Source organism: Haematobia irritans, chromosome 3 (genome assembly GCF_050003625.1).
Source record: "Haematobia irritans isolate KBUSLIRL chromosome 3, ASM5000362v1, whole genome shotgun sequence".
In the NCBI taxonomy this organism is placed as follows: Eukaryota; Metazoa; Arthropoda; class Insecta; order Diptera; family Muscidae; genus Haematobia; species Haematobia irritans.
The window spans coordinates 230,571,853-230,588,538 of record NC_134399.1 but is presented as its reverse complement, the minus strand read 5'-3'; the positions used below and the strand labels follow the sequence as shown (position 1 = coordinate 230,588,538).

Genomic DNA, 16,686 nt, shown 5'->3' with positions numbered 1-16,686 from the left:
CTTTAAAATGCGCTATTTATACACAAAATGCACTCTGTTGTTAAATTTAAAAAAAATGCTGCAAATTTTCAAAGACAGTTTAAAATATTTAAATTTTTAAAGATCGATATCGCGAAAACTAAACTTTTTTAAGCAAAGTGTACTTAACATTTTCTCTTTAAAATACGCTATTCATACCCAAAATGCACTTTTTGTTAAATTTTATATAAAAAAAATGCAGTCGTTTTTCCAAAAAATTTTGAAATGTGTAAATTTTCCACGATCGATATCTCGAAAACTTTTTTGACAAAATTTTTACGTAACATTTTCTCTTTAAAATACGCTATTTATAACCAATATGCAGCTTTTTTGTTCAATTTTGTAAAAAATGCTGCCAATCAAAAAAAAATTAAAATATTTCAATGATCAATATCTCGAAAACTAAGCTCTTTTGACAAAATTTTTACGAAACATTTTCTCTTTCAAATACGCTATTTATACCCAAAATGCACTCTTTTGTTAAATTTTCTAAAAAAATGCTGCCAATTTTCCAAGACAATTTAAAATATTTAAATTTTTAACGAACGATATCTCGAAAACTAAGCTTTCTTGGAAAGTTTTTGCTTTACATTTTCTTTTCAAAATACGCTATTTATACCCATCATGCAACTTTTTTGTTAAATTTTGTGAATAACAACAAAAATTTAATAAAATTAAAATTTGAACCGATCGATATCTCGAAAACTGAGAGTTTTTGGGGAAATGTTTGCTAAACATGTTCTCTTTAAAGTACACTATTTATACCTACTATGTTCTTTTTTTTTAATTTTGTAAAAAATGCAGCAATTTTCAAAAAAAAAAGTTTAAAATATTTATGCCCCGTTCCTGTATATCGAAGGAAAACCCAGTCGAAAGAAAGGCAGTTACTCGAATTCGAATGAATTTGGGTTTCTCTATTCTTGAAAGTTCCATTCGTTTGTATGAGAATACATTGAGTATCAAAAATTAGTATTTTCAAATTTTTGGCCTGAGAATTCATTCAAATGTTAACAATGTTTTTACTTTTTTCTTGACACATATTGTATATGTTCGCTTGTACTCGATAACAAAATAACATATGAAGTGACTTGCCTTTCGACATAGAGGAATCAAAATGAATTTTCTTTCGTTTGGATTACCAAAGGAAGCTTTCGTTCGATATACAGGAACAGGGCATTAAATTTTCAACGATATTGATCTCACAATAGGAAACATTTTCGGTTTCGAACAGGCCCATTATCAGATTTCAAAGATAGGAATATATGGCAACACTATTATATTGTTTACATTGTTTCTTTGCGTTTCTACTCAATTGATTTTGTCTTATATTTTTTTGTCGTCGTTTTGTTTTTTCTAATTGAACTGCAACATCATCAATATGAAAGATGTTGAATTGGCGTATAAAATGGAATTTGCTATATCGGGTCGTTCAAGTTTTAAAGGTTGTAATCATAATATTGCCCAAGGATCCTTGCGTATTACGGCTGTGGTTCAATGCGGTTTCCATGACAAAATTGTGTTTCCTTAAGAAACAGTGTCTATACTCGGTACGTGACATACAGAACTTGGAAAACATTCGTTATGGAGACCAAGGTCGAATGCACATCCGTTGTGAAAGCAGAAATATTGGAAGTTTGCAAGTTTAGCATTAAATATGCCAAATCTGAAAGAGCCTGTCGTGGCTGTGACTTGAAAATTTTTAATGGCCAAATTCGAGTTCGTAAACACGACTTATGATAAAGAAATTGGTATGGAGTATGGTGTTTAAGCTTTATGACATCCTATGGAATGCTTTGCTCAATTACGTACCGAATTAGGATGGCTTGATACAGGAAACAATATGACCGGTTTCAAACAGAAGGCGACATGAAACTCATAGATATGCTTTTGTCTTCTATGTAGGCTGAATGTACCAGTCGCAAAAAACTAATGCCCTGTTTCTGTATGTCGAACGAAAACCCAGTCGACTGAAAAGAAGTCACTCGCATTCGAATCAATTTGGGTTTCTGTATTTTTGAAAGTTCGATTCGTTTGTATGAGAATACATTCATTATCAAAAATGAGTATTTTCAATTTTTTGGCCTGAGAACTCATTCAAATTTTAAAATGTTTTTACTTTTTTCTTGACACTTATTGCATATGTTTGTTTGCTACTCGACAACAAAATATGAAGTGACTTGCCTTTCGACATAGAGAAACCCAAATCAATTTTCTTTCGTTTGAAATACTCTCGTTCGACATACAGAAACAGGGTATAAGCTAAAGCTTGAAGTAACCCACGGCGATAATTTAAAATGTACTACAGTCAAGTATGTTACAAAACTTCCAGCAGAAAAATAACTGTTTTGGACGTGGTCGAACAATGTCGTTCCTTCTACACAATGAATTTATAGTTTATGATCTTACAAAAATAAAGATTTTGATATAGTACAAGTGTAGATTTATATTTACTTGTATTACGCATGTATCACACGATAAATCATACACTGAAACAAATATCGGTTGTTATTTGCAATAAACTTTTAACGGCAGTTTTGTTAATATCATTTACAACAATTCACTTCAATTTCAAAAAACTAATCCCCATAATTGATGCCCTGTTCCTGTATATCGAACGAAACCCCATTCGAAAGAAAGGCAGTCACTCGAAGTCGAATGAATTTGGGTTTCTCTATTTTTGAAAGTTCGATTCGTTTGTATGAGAATACATTCATTATCAAAAATGAGTATTTTCAAATTTTTGGCCTGCGAATTAGTTCATATGTTAACAATGTTTTTACTTTTTTCTTGACACATATTGTATATGTTCGTTTATTACTCGACAACAAAATATGAAGTGACTTGTCTTTCGAAATAGAGGAACCAAAATCAATTTTTTGTTTGTTTGGAATACGAAAGAAAGCTTTCGTTCGATATACAGGAACAGGGCATGAGTATTTTTAATAGAGACGCAGTTCATGGTATTACTTAAAATTTAAAAACTTTACTAAAAAAATTGTAGTCAACAAAAATTACAACGATGAAGTTGATTTTTCGTTCAAATTATGAAAGTTTTACTAATAGTTATTACAAAACTAAGTCCTCCTACACTGTTCAAATTTATAACACTATTATTTTGTCTATAGTTTGCGCTCATATGACCATAGATACTTACTCCGATTTACGTGAAATTTTGAAAAGGGAGTATACTTCTAGCTATACATGACAAAATTGGTTAAAATCGGGTCAGATTTAGATATAGTTCCAAAATATCACTCTACCTATATACATTTATGTGACCACAGAGGCAAACGTTTTACTCCAATTTACTTGAAAATTTGCAAAGTGAGTAAAATTTACATTCTAGCTATACATGAGAAAGTTGGTTGAAATCGGTTCAGATTTAGGTATAGCTCCCATATATATATATATATATATATATATGATTCGATCGACTTGCACTCATATGACCACAGAGTCCAAAGTTTTACTCCGATTTACATGAAACTTTGCGAGTAGAATTGGGATTGTTGCTACACTCAAAAAAAAGTTTACTTGGATCCAAAGATTTTGACCTTCCCTTAAGGATTTTTGATTCCGAGTCAAAGATTCGGCTTCTTTAATATAAAAACAATTTTAGCGACCTATCTGGCGTTAAATTTAGGATCAATAGAATTAAAGTTAGGATACAGATCTCATTTATGGAATTTTCATCCTTTTTTCGCGGTGTATTAATAGAACAATTCACGTACAAACAAATTCAAAACATAAAATGTTTCCTTAATTTCAAATAAAACTTTAAACCAAGGATGCAAAATCCTCAAAAAATAAGTATTAGCCTATATTTGAAGCGTTTTTATCTTAAATCTTAAGATTCAATATTTCAGTTAATTTAAGGACGATTTCTTTAAATCAAAAATGTGTTTCTTTACTTTAAGGAAATTTTGCCTTGGTTCAAAGACATACGACTTTATCGGAGGGACGCAAATTTCCAAAATTTGTGTCCTAAATTTGCGCATCCTAAAACTTAGGTTGCGTAATCTTTAATATTACGTAAATATTTTTTTTTCAGTGTATGCAGGTCCAATTTTGAGGAAATCGGTTTAGATTCAAATATAGCTCATTCGACCGATTTAAAACCATATGACAATGGAGGTCAAATTTTTACTCCGATTTATGTGAAATTTTGCACAGAGTGTAGAAGTGACATTCCAGCTATGCATGCCAAGTTTGATTGAAATCGGTTCAGTTTCATATGTAGCTCCCATATATATTTTTCGCTCGATTTACACTCATGACCACAGAGGCCAAAGTTTTACTCCAATTTTCGTGCACGGGGAGTAGAAGTAACATTCTAGATATATATGACAAAGTTGGTTGAAAGCGGTTCAGATTTAGATGTAGCTCCCATATATATCATTCGCCCGATTTAGACTCAGGCCAAAGTTTTACTCCGATTTACGTGAAATTTGACACAGGGAATAGAAGTGACATTCCAGCTATGCCTGCTAAAGTTTGTTGATATAGGTTCAGATTCAGATATAGTTCCCATATATATCATTCGCCCGATTGACACTCATATGACCACAGAGTCCAAAGATTTACTCCGATTTACATGATATTTTGCATAGGTAGTGGAAGCGACATTCTAGTTACATGTTTCAAAGATGATTGAATCAGTTCAGATTCAAATATAGGTCTAAAATTTTGCACAGGGATGTGACATTCTAGCTATATATGTCAAAGTTGGATGAAATCGCTTCAGATTTAGATATAGCTCCCATATACTTCCTTCGCCTGATACACAATCATATGACCACAGAGTCCAAAGTTTTACTCCGATTTTCGTGAAATTTTGCACGGGGAGTAGAACTAACATTCTAGATATATATGACAAAGTTGGTTGAAATCGGTTCAGATTTAGATATAGCTCCCATATATATCTTTCGTCCGATTTACACGCATATGACCACAGAGGCCAAAGTTTTACTCCGATGTACATGGAATTTTGCACAGGGAGTAGAGTTAGGGCCACTTTCTCAATGTCTTGTTATTATTTATCGTGTCGATAAGACAGCTGATCCCATACAAAAATTTTACTAACCGGAGGTCTATCCTCCGGTTAAAACTTATCGGAGGATGAGAAACTGGCCATTAGAATTGTAATTGTGCATGCCGAATTTGGTGAAAATCAAAAATCGCCCGATTTAGACTCGTATGGCAATGGAGATCTAAGTTGCCGTCTGATTTAAGTGAAATTTGACACAGAGGCCAAAACATTGCTCCGATTTACGTGAAATTTTGCACAGGGACTAGAAGTAACATTCTAGATATGAATGCCAAAGCAAGTTGAAATAGGAATAGAAATATATTTTTACTCCGATTTACTTGAAATTTTGCACAGGAGTAGAAATGACGTTGTAGTTATAGATTCACTCGGATTTACTTCAAATTTTGCTAAACTATTCTATACCAATTGATTGGTAGGCTAGTTCTTTTGGTAGTTTTGACTATTTTTTACATCTTATTTACATTTCAGCTCGTTCATTTTTTCTTATTCTTATTGAAATCAGTGTTGCCAGGGAAATTTTTCGGTTTACCCTACAAGGCCTAAAAAAGTTCCCTACTTCTCCTACATTCCCAAAAAATGTTCCCTACAATTTCCCCTACAGTAATTTTCGTTAAATTTAAACAAAAATTAGTAAAAAGTGTTGTTCTATGTGCTTTATTATCTTAAAACATATGAAAATGCAATGTATATTACGTAAAAATAAATTTGCATTCAGTCTTATAAAAATTTATTAATCTCAAAAATAGTATAGGTCCTTAGAGGAATTAACTTTTAGATACGTAGTCTGTCATTTGAAACTCACAAAGTCTCTATTGTTGGACTATACTTCATGTTCGGTAAAGAACATACTGAGATGTACTTCAAAATTGCTCACCAAATTTGGTAGATCACTTTTTTCGCAAAATAACATATACATATTTATTGGCGAAAGATTTTTTATGTGAAGCTTTGATTTATCATGTTTCTCAAGTTCTCATTTACCACAGCACATCTTTCACAGAATTTTCCACAGAAATTTTCCTAGAAAATAAATAAACTAATAACAAAAGTATAGTTCCAAAATTTTAGACCATTTTTCGCTGGAGAGTATTTTTATTTTTTCTTCATCGGAGGTGTGCCGAGGTGTGTATTTTGTAACGAAACATAAATGTTGCCACACATTATTAAATATCAAGCCTTGCCAGCTTCTAACGAAAACGCTAGCAAAATGCGGCGGCGTACATAACTTTTTTCCTCCCTTAGAGCCACCAAAACTGCAAAAATGATTAAAAATTGTGTCGAGTTAAAAAGTCCCTGCATTTTGCTGTATTTGCAAAAGTTTGCCCCTACGTCCCTACAAAACGCAAAATATTAGAAAAGAAACTACATGTAGGGAATTTCCCCTACTTCTGACAACACTGCTTGAAATCCAATATCCCAATAAACACAAGATGAGCGTTTTTCAAATGCAACACCTTTTCAGTTTGAGGGTAAATATCATTTTCAACATAAATCCAACTTGATTTGAAACGTCTTCATACATTTTCAAATTGTTTGCGAATTACTTCTAAAGGCCTGGTTATACATCTAACAATGTAACGTAGCCGTGACATAACGGCAACGTATGATTTTTTGGCGATTATCCTAATTGAAAAAACGTACTAACAAACTATCAAGAGGAGGCAGAAAAAGCGAATAATATCAATTTGTCGTTTTTTATGCGCTTTACAGACTATCAGTTATTCCGGACGACAGTGCTCGTGTCGAACATATCCCATATATTGTGCACATTATCAGTTAAGTCCGAAGGCATAATCGATACTGATGCATGTTTATGGGATCGATAACACATTTACCGATTATTTAGTCATCGCCGACAAGTCGTATCGATCCGACACACTGTAAGATTCTTTACAAACACCGACATTCCGTCCGGAATAACTTATAGTCTGTAAAGCGCATTAGGTAGCTTGGAGCGCTATTTAACAGGGAGCGATATTGGATTAAGTTGGTGTTTGTTGCTTGTTTTTACAAAATTAACATATTATTTTTCCTTGAGCAATTGATCAGCCATTCCTTTGATCCTTTGTATAGTTTCGGAACAAAAATATGATCCGTGTTTGGTTTATAAACCCACAAAAACAGTTTTTAATAAATAAATTATTTCTTATTAAATGGCGCCGTACTATAAACGTCAGTTTTTCAACTCGAAAAAAACAAAGTATCAAAAATGGAAAAAATATCGCAAGTTTTTCGCATTTTTGGTTTTGTATGAAGTTTCAACGCGAAAACCGAACAGAATACCGGCCTTTATGTTAATTTATAAATAATAATACGTTGCCGTTACGATACGTCAACTTTTCATATGTAGATACATAACCAAACCTTAAAGGCCGGGTTTGTAAGTCTACAACAACAAAAAACAGAGTTGTGTACATGAATTGTAAACCAGCTAATCGCTTTTAACAATTTTTAATATATGTTCCAAATATTCCTCAAATAAATTGTTGATTATTTACAGACCTATTAAAACTTTTACGCACACAATGATTGTAATAAATTAAATGTTTGCTGCCAAAATATGCTTTTGACAACCCTGTTATTTTCATTAGAGGTGCGTACCAGCTTACGAAATTGAACGCTACCAAAAATTTCGTTAGCATATATATCACTGCATTTCTTATGGAAACAAAATTTTTCGCTGGAGGAAATTTTTCGCTAGCGAAATTTTCGGTAGCAAAAATTTATTTAAGTCTACAACAAAAAAACAGGGTTGTATACACAAATTTTAAACCAGCTAATCGCTTTTAAGAATGTTCCAAATATTCCTCAAATAAATTGTTGATTATTTACAATGTACCCGACGAAGTATTTGAAGTAGTCATTATTGACTACTTTGAGTACTCGTTACTTTCCCAACACTAAAACAGACGCCAAAACCAATAAACTAAAATAGAGGAATGATGGAGGAGAAAAACGACTATAATAATGCAAGAATGCCAAATGTTAATAAAATTATTGGCACATTATACAGTTGGTGCTGACGCTACCAATTTAGTATTGAAATGGTTTAGTATTAAATAATATTGAAACACAGTGAAGAAATGTGTCTTGTTCCCGATATTGACTTTCAATGATGATGGATCATGGCGGCGGAACTTATAATAGCATATAGTGGACTCTATTGGGGTGTGTTGTGGAAGGGGGAGGTGTCCATTTTTAGTTGTAAGTTATAATAATGCTTTATCATGAGCTCGTTTAAAAATGAATTTCGTTCTTTTTCAGGATAATGTGTCATTTTTAGTCATTCCTTTGACACTAACGCCTGTATTTTGTTGGATTATAGCCTTCACTTGCCATTTTCATTGCTCAGTGCTACCAGTCAGTATTGTTGGTTGTTTAGAATGGACTGGTTATACGGAGTAACTATGTGTTAATTGATGTGGTTTTATTTGAATATAAAACGATAAAAGTGTCATTGTAAATATGGAAATAAAATTTAACGTTTACATAGACATAGAGAGTATAAAAATGGTTCACGTTTGAGACCTAATAAATTAGTTAAAAGAAAACAAATTTTTAAATTGCCTTTTAATAAAAATTGATATTTTTATATCGTGCGCCACACAGGGAATTATAAGATAGTACATATGTTTGCAACACCCAGAAGGAGACGAGTTGGACACATGGTGTTTTAGGCAAAAATGCTTAGGGTGGGTTCCTGAGTCGATATAGCCATGTGTTCACATTTTTATAATCAAGGTCTAGGTCGCAGTTTTAGTTCAATTTGGCAGAAGTATGTGTTTTGGGCCAGAATTGATTGATTTTGGTTCAGATAAGGGTAACACAAATATAATATGAGTGTCAAAATTCGTTTTCAGAGCTACGCCTGGCTACGGTTCTTAGAAAAAAACTATTATAGTGATGTTTTATATCCAATATGAGCTTAATATGTTTCCCAGTTTGACTTTTGATATGAATTATATTTGATTTCTATAAAATATTTGCCCAGTGTGACCAAACGTAAGTGATTTGTATGATAATTACCCTGATTCTAAATATTCCCTGGGGAATGCGTTCCTACAATACTAGATCCAAAAGAAGGCGTATTGTCTGTACCCCTTGTGGTCGCTTGGTTTATGAATATTTTAAGAAAAACAACCGTCCCAAAGTGCGGTCAAAGGGAAGTTGAAGGGTACTCAACAATCTCGTCCCTGCGAACGTAGCCGCATGTCCAAACGTCTAAAGACTTTTACGCGTACTTACAGGAGTGTTCCTGCCATGGATGCTTGTGCGAACGTATCGCCCGTTCCATCCTTATTGAAGAACAAAAGATCGTCAAGGCTTTGAATGGCCAACGCGAAAGCCAGCCAAATTGGTCAAGGTTTTTGAAAAGAAACAAAGAAAGAGCAATGCCGCCAAGTCAACTGCCTGTTCAAAAAGCTACTGACAAATCCAAAAAGTAAATTTGGATCCTCCAACCCCTTTTTTGGTGTAGTATAGTTTATGAGTTGGATAACGATGATTTCTTATTTTTAAAGAAAGCTTTGGTTTAAGTGACTAGTGTGTTCTATGTGAAATAAGAAAACAAACTAGAGTGGCTGAGTCTTCTTGTACATGAAGCGGTGGTTACTTTGTTAATGTGTTGACGGGACGCATGTCCGCACTATTGCTCCTTCAAGGTGCTTGATCTATATTAATTGTAAAGTATTTATTTTCAAATTATAAAAGTTTGAAATTTTAAAATATCTACAGATCTATGACCATGACAAGTTGGCAGTTGAATGTATCCTATCCTGATACATGCCACTACTCATTGATTCATTTATTAATTTTTTTTAATTTGTAGGTTTTGATCAGAAATTGCACAAAATGATGCATTTTGGTTACAACTCCCTCAATTTCTTTTGGGGGAATTATTCCCCAAAAATGTCATCGTTTTTAATGTCATTTGTAATATCAATTTTTCTTCAAGGGAAAATATCCCATTTTCGAAGTTGGTTTAGAATAAGGGAATAGAGAAAAATTTCCCGGTGAGAATTTGTTTAGAATAGGGGAATAGGGAATAGGGAAAAAATTCCCAGGGAGATGTTATTGAGAATTGGGCTAAATATAATAATTTCCTTATAACAATGACATTTTATTTTATTTAACTCATTTTACAACCAAGCCGAAATGGCCATATACGGTTTACAGAGATACTCATCATAATTTTAATGATTATTTTGACATAATTTTGTATGCGAGTATGTGTTGACATGCTTTATTATTAATTAGAATTTATATAGTTTTAATTTGCTTACTTTACTAACAACAATCACACGAGCTCTAGGAAATACATCCAGACGAAATATTGAAGTGATACCTTATGACATTGAAGCTAGTGTCTCTTAATGCGTATGTAGTGTTAGTTCGTAATGCATTAACATTGCTCTATTGTTCCACTTCTTCAGGGTTTAAATCATAAAGTAATGATCATCCAAATCACCATATGCAAACACAACCCAGAAATGTAAATGGAAATGATAGTGTTTCTATAGCTGAAGTGGTGAGAAACTGCATGGTTAATCCTCTTCTCCAAGTTTTTCGCCCAGTCATAGCATAGGAGGAAAGAGGCTTTCCACGGCAGTCTAGAGTAATTTTGGCCCAATAAGGATCAGAGATTGATAGCAGCGCAACTGAGGTGTGTCCCGACTGCAACTAAGGGTCACATGATAAGCATAACCTTTTCAGCCAAGTGCACCCGACTTATCACTAGATCACCTTGGACGCATCTCATCTTAGTCGCAGTGTTCCTTGATGTGAATACAAGTTTATGTACCGAAGCATGGAGGATAACACCAGGCACTTTTACAACTATAACGACACAGAAATAAAAAAGGAAATTCGCTGTGCCATGCACGGATACAGCTCTAAATGAATCCATTCTATTCTTAAGAATCTGATTAATTGATTTGTTACTTGTTTTGGTTAATTCTTTCAAGTAATATTCACTTCTTCTTCTTATTCTTCAATTTCAAGTTATGTAGTATGTTGTCAATGTTTTGCGAAGTCGGTATATTTAACGGCGTTGGAATAAAAAAAAATGCTCAAAATTGGTAGTAAAGTGGCAATCATTTTTTGTTTTATGTGTATCGCATAGAATGAGGACTCGTTCTCAAAATATGCGGTACGTAGGGGGAAGTTCCGAATATATGCGGAATGCAGTAAATCGCCTATATATCGGGAATATATGTTCGAAAAATATTTTTTTTTGTTCAATAAGTGTCAAAAACAATATTTAAAAGAATTAACCTTTAAAATCATCAAAATTTTTGTGTCCCCAAAACATGCGATATGCATACATATATATATATATATATATATATATATATATATATATATATATATATATATATATATATATATATATATATATATATATATATATATATATATATATATATATATATATATATATATATATATATATATATATATATATATATATATATATATATATGTATATATATAAATATATATATATATATATATATATATATATATATATATATATATATATATATATATATATATATATATATATATATATATATATATATATATATATATATATATATATATATATATATATCTATATATATATATATATATATATATATATATATATATATATATATATATATATATATATATATATATATATATATATATTCTGGGTAGTGGTGAAATTCTGAGTCGAACTGAGCATGTCCGTCCGTCCGTCAGTTGAAATCACGCTAACTTCCGAACGAAACAAGCTAGGCTTTCGAGGCCTCTAAGAGAAGCAAATTTCATCCGATTCGGTACATGGTGCATGACTGAAATTCGGTACATGGTGTTAGTATATGGTCTCTAACAACCATGCAAAAATTGGTCCACATCGGTCCATAATTATATATAGCTCCCATATAAACCGATCCCCCGATTTGGCTTTCGAGGCCTCTAAGGGCCAGTTTCTCAATGTCTTGTTATTATTTATGGTGTCGATAAAACAGCTGATCCCATACAAAAATTTTACTAACCGGAGGTCTATCCACCGGTTAAAATTAATCGGAGGATGAGAAACTGGCCATAAGAGAAGCAAATTTCATCCGATCTGGCTGAAATTTGGAACATGGTGTTAGTATATGGTCTCTAACAACCGTGCAAAAATTGGTCCACATCGGTCCATAATTATATATAGCCCCCATATAAACCGATCCCCCAATTTGGCTTGCGAGGCCTCTAAGAGAAGCAAATTTCATCCGATCCGGCTGAAATTTGATACATGGTGTTAGAATATGGTCTCTAACAACCATGCAAAAATTGGTCCACATCGGTCCATAATTATATATAGCTCCTAAACCGACCTCCGGTGCCTTTTGGAGAAGCAAAATTCATTCGATCTGCTTGAAATTTGGTACGTTGTGATCGTATATGATATTTAACAACCATGCCAAAAGTGGCCCATATCAGTCCACAATCATATATAGCCCCATATAAACCGATCCTGAGATTTGGTTTTGGAGCCTCTTGGAGGAGCAAATTTCATCCGAGTGAGTTGAAATTTGGTACATTGTGCTAGTTTATGGTCGTTAACAACCATGCCTAACTAGGTCCATATCGGTCTATAGTTATACAAATATCCCTCAGATAAATCGATTTCCAATCACACAAAAATTGGTCCATATCAAGTTCATAATTGTATATAGCCCCCATATAAGTGACCCCCTTATTTCAATTCTGGCCCTCTACGTACCGTACAAAAAGTTCATATCGATTCGTAATTATTTGTAGACTTAACTGTACATAACTTTTTGTCTAATATATACCACGTATGGACTAACTCACAATTTAGAAAACGATGGTAGGAAGTTTTAAGATACCACAACCCAAGTATTTCGATTGTGGATGACAGTCTTTCGTAGAAGTTTCTACGCAATCCATGGTGGAGGGTACATAAGATTCGGCCTGGCCGAACTTACGGTCGAATATACTTGTTTATTTTGAAATGCATTTACCACCTACGATTATTGTACGAAGTATTAATAACTTATTTATTAGCCTATAATAACTGGTTTTTATGGTGGTGTACTTGAAAAGTGAAAAAGCCTCTTCTTTCTTTGTTTTTGTTCGGCATGTTGAATTTTTTCTAAGCTCGTTCTCAGCCAATAAAAGAAAGTTTAATAATTGAAATAGGTACATTGTCGAGGATTTAGAAATCAGAAATAATGCCTTCTTAAAGTTTTTTACCATAGAAAATCAGTAATAATAGGCTAATAAATTTGTCAATCTAGCATTACATGCACTAAAGTTAAACGTACACACAAAAAAATAAAATATGAATTTGTACATAAATTTGTAAATTTTTATAAATTTATGGAATTTTTCATAAAAAATATGTACACTTACATTATTGTGAAATTATGATTTTTTTAATAATATATATGGACGGTTTCATAAAATCAATGAAACTTTACTTAATATATAAAAAATACTGGTTTTCTCTTAGCGTGAGAGAACCACAACATAGAGTTACTCTCATATGTAATAGTACAAGCATATAATACGAGACAAAAAAAAAAACGATACATAACGTTTTGAAGGCAACACGTGTGTTTGAGTTTTTCAGTACAGTTTGAGTCGCCGTCGTGATTCGAAGAATTTTTTATTGCTGCAAAAAATTGACATAAAACAATATTAAATGGAAGCGTTGGTGCTCATAAGTAATATAAAATATTATAAAATTATGTTCTTTACTGATTGGACTATAATGCGGTTTTTAGTAAATGGGTTCATACATTTTGACCAATTTTGCAGGCATTAAGAATCAGGGGAAAAATCTAAAGGAAAAGTTACATGTATTGCATGGCGTTTTCAATAAATATTATGCAAAAGTACATATTTTTCAATGACGAAAAATATGTATACTTCATTTATAATATTAAAAACTCCATTAATATTATGTATACATTCGTAGTCAATGAAACCCTGTATTTTTTATTTTATGAATTGTTTTCATATAATTTATGAATCCCGTGTTTGGACAATTTTTGTGAACACTATTCATAAAATAAATGTATTATTTGTCTGTGTGTACTTCGTACAGCAGCAGCTTTGAATGCGCATCATAGATGATAAATGCAAATAAATTTGTTTCGAAACTATTACAAGAAAAATATTTGACGTCCCAAGGGAAAATATTTCCACATCCGTTTCACTAAAACATAAAAACACTGCACCCAAAGAAATCTGTTTGTAGAAACTACAAAAAAGTCGGCTAAAATTTCACTAAAACATAAAAAAAACTTCATCCAATCTGTTAGTAGACACAGCAGAAAAAATTGCTAAAATAGCAAATACTATGTCGAAGTGGTACAATATTTTTTAGATTGACTGAATCAAACAAAACAGTTAAGCTAGGGGATATCCTATTAAGAATATGTCCAAAAGAAAATCTTTATTTTGAAAAAAAAAAAAAAAAAAAATATATATATATATATATATATATATATATATATATATATATATATATATATATATATATATATATATATATATATATATATATATATATATGTATATATATATATATATATATATATATATATATATATATATATATATATATATATATATATATATATATCAAAAGAATGTTTCAGAAATAAAGATGAATTGTGAGAAAAAAACCAAAAAAGTATATAGGGAAATAACTCCAAACATATATCAAAAGTTAATCTACAGTGAGCAAAGTGAATTAAAATTGGACTATTAAAATTTACTATATAGATCAACATTTAAATTGCCTTTCGTTTTTAATGATCCTTAATATTTTTGTTACTTACGTTTTTTTACATTGAAATCACAAATTTACATCTTCAGTGTACCTATTATTTTTACCATAAGTGTATATGCAAGTGATTAACAAATACACTGAATGTAATATTTGTATTTCAATGTGGTATGTGAGAATTCGAAATAAATGTGTCCCAATCTTTTCACTCATATCCATTATCATATATATCATTGTGTTGTTCTTCCTGTTTCTTTTTTTCGTTTCTCTCTCATTACTAAAGTGTCCTCTCCAAGTTTATATAGCTTTGCCAGACAATCATAATGTTTGTGCGTTTAACAACGAAGACTATTTAAACATTTAAATGAAATGTTTAATTTTTAAACAACATTTTTTAGTCATACATTCATGCGCGCACACACATATACCACTATGTCCATGTTCACCAAGCCATACATATATGAGCAATGATGAATCTACAATCCCGTTTTATTATGGTTTATGAAATCACGTTCACGTGTGTGTAAGCAAGATGATCTAGAGAACGGCAGAATGCAAGTAGCGGCTGAAAGAAAATAGCATGAAAGCAAACCGGAAGGCCCTGTATTGCAGAACTTTACCAAATAGAAGTGAACCTTATTAGTCGTCGACTTTCATTTTAAAAATTGAAAATTGAAATTTAATTGTCAAATCAATATTAAAAATTTTCTATCGAATCTATCTGTTGTTGGATTGTAGGTCCTACACAAGCAAAAACTACACCAAGGAGAGAAACTACCATTTGCTCTCATTTGATTCTACCACTGTGTGATTTGGATATCTTTCGTAAACACTCTTCTATCCATCTGTATTCCTTTCTCTTTTTTTTTCTGATCAATTTCCCTTAATTTATATATTTACAAGAAATTTTTAAATGAATGAATGGTATCATAATATTTAGAAGTTTTCTTTGGCTTTGAGTAAAAATTTAATGAACCTATTCATTGGTTCATGCCCATATAAATCATTTGCGTAACATATATAAAGGGGTCCTGGGGAGGACTAAGTTACACCCGATGTCAAATCATGCAAATATGAGCAACTCACCCACTCAAAAATGATTTGACATCGGATTTGTTCATTCAATTGCTTATAACTTTCCCATTTTTCGGTCGATTTTCTTCTAGTTGGTCTTATTACTTACGTTAGAGTATTATCTATATGACCATGTAGAGAAACATTTTTTTCAATGGCTTGTACACCGTAAGAATTTTCTTCGTAAAAAGTTTTTCTTTAGTTGTAAAAACTGTTTTACAACTAAAGAAACTTTTCATTAAAAGTACGAAATATTTGGTACTTTTTATGAAGAAAAGTTCTTCCAAATTTTTCGTAGTTTGTAAGAAAACAATCGTACTTTTTATGAAGAATCTTCGTATTTTTTATGAAAAATCTTCGTACTTTTTATGAAACATTTTCGTTCTTTTTATGAAAATGTTTCGTATTTTTATAAAAAACTTTCGTACTTTTTTTCAAAAATGATCGAACTTTTCGAAAAAAAATATAGTCGAAAGTGCATTTGGTTGTAGTTACATGAGTGAATAAAGTCATCACTATTTTACATCTTAAGTTTTTGAATAATTTTTAGTTTTATTGCTTCACTTTTATTCATAGCGCGTTAGCACTCAAATGGCAAGTAGCATAGACATCCATAAAAAAATTGAATAAAGAAATACACTTAAGCACATTATCAGAGGCCATTTTAAGTCGCGAACGGAAATTTTACAACTTCAATGAAACTTCTTCGTTATTTACAAAAAAAAAAAAATGTTTCGTACTTTCTATG

At 31.7% G+C, this 16,686-nt stretch overlaps 1 protein-coding gene and 1 long non-coding RNA gene across 3 annotated transcripts in view; both read left to right on the top strand.

The window, feature by feature from the left end:
* Positions 1–16,686, top strand: part of Neto (Neuropilin and tolloid-like) — a 212,425-nt gene that overhangs the window by 38,004 nt on the left and 157,735 nt on the right. The gene's annotated exons all lie outside the window — the stretch shown is intronic.
* On the top strand, positions 7,246–8,623 carry LOC142230357 (uncharacterized). Its single transcript, XR_012720665.1, has 2 exons — positions 7,246–8,272; positions 8,333–8,623. It is a non-coding gene; the product is annotated as an uncharacterized LOC142230357 (long non-coding RNA).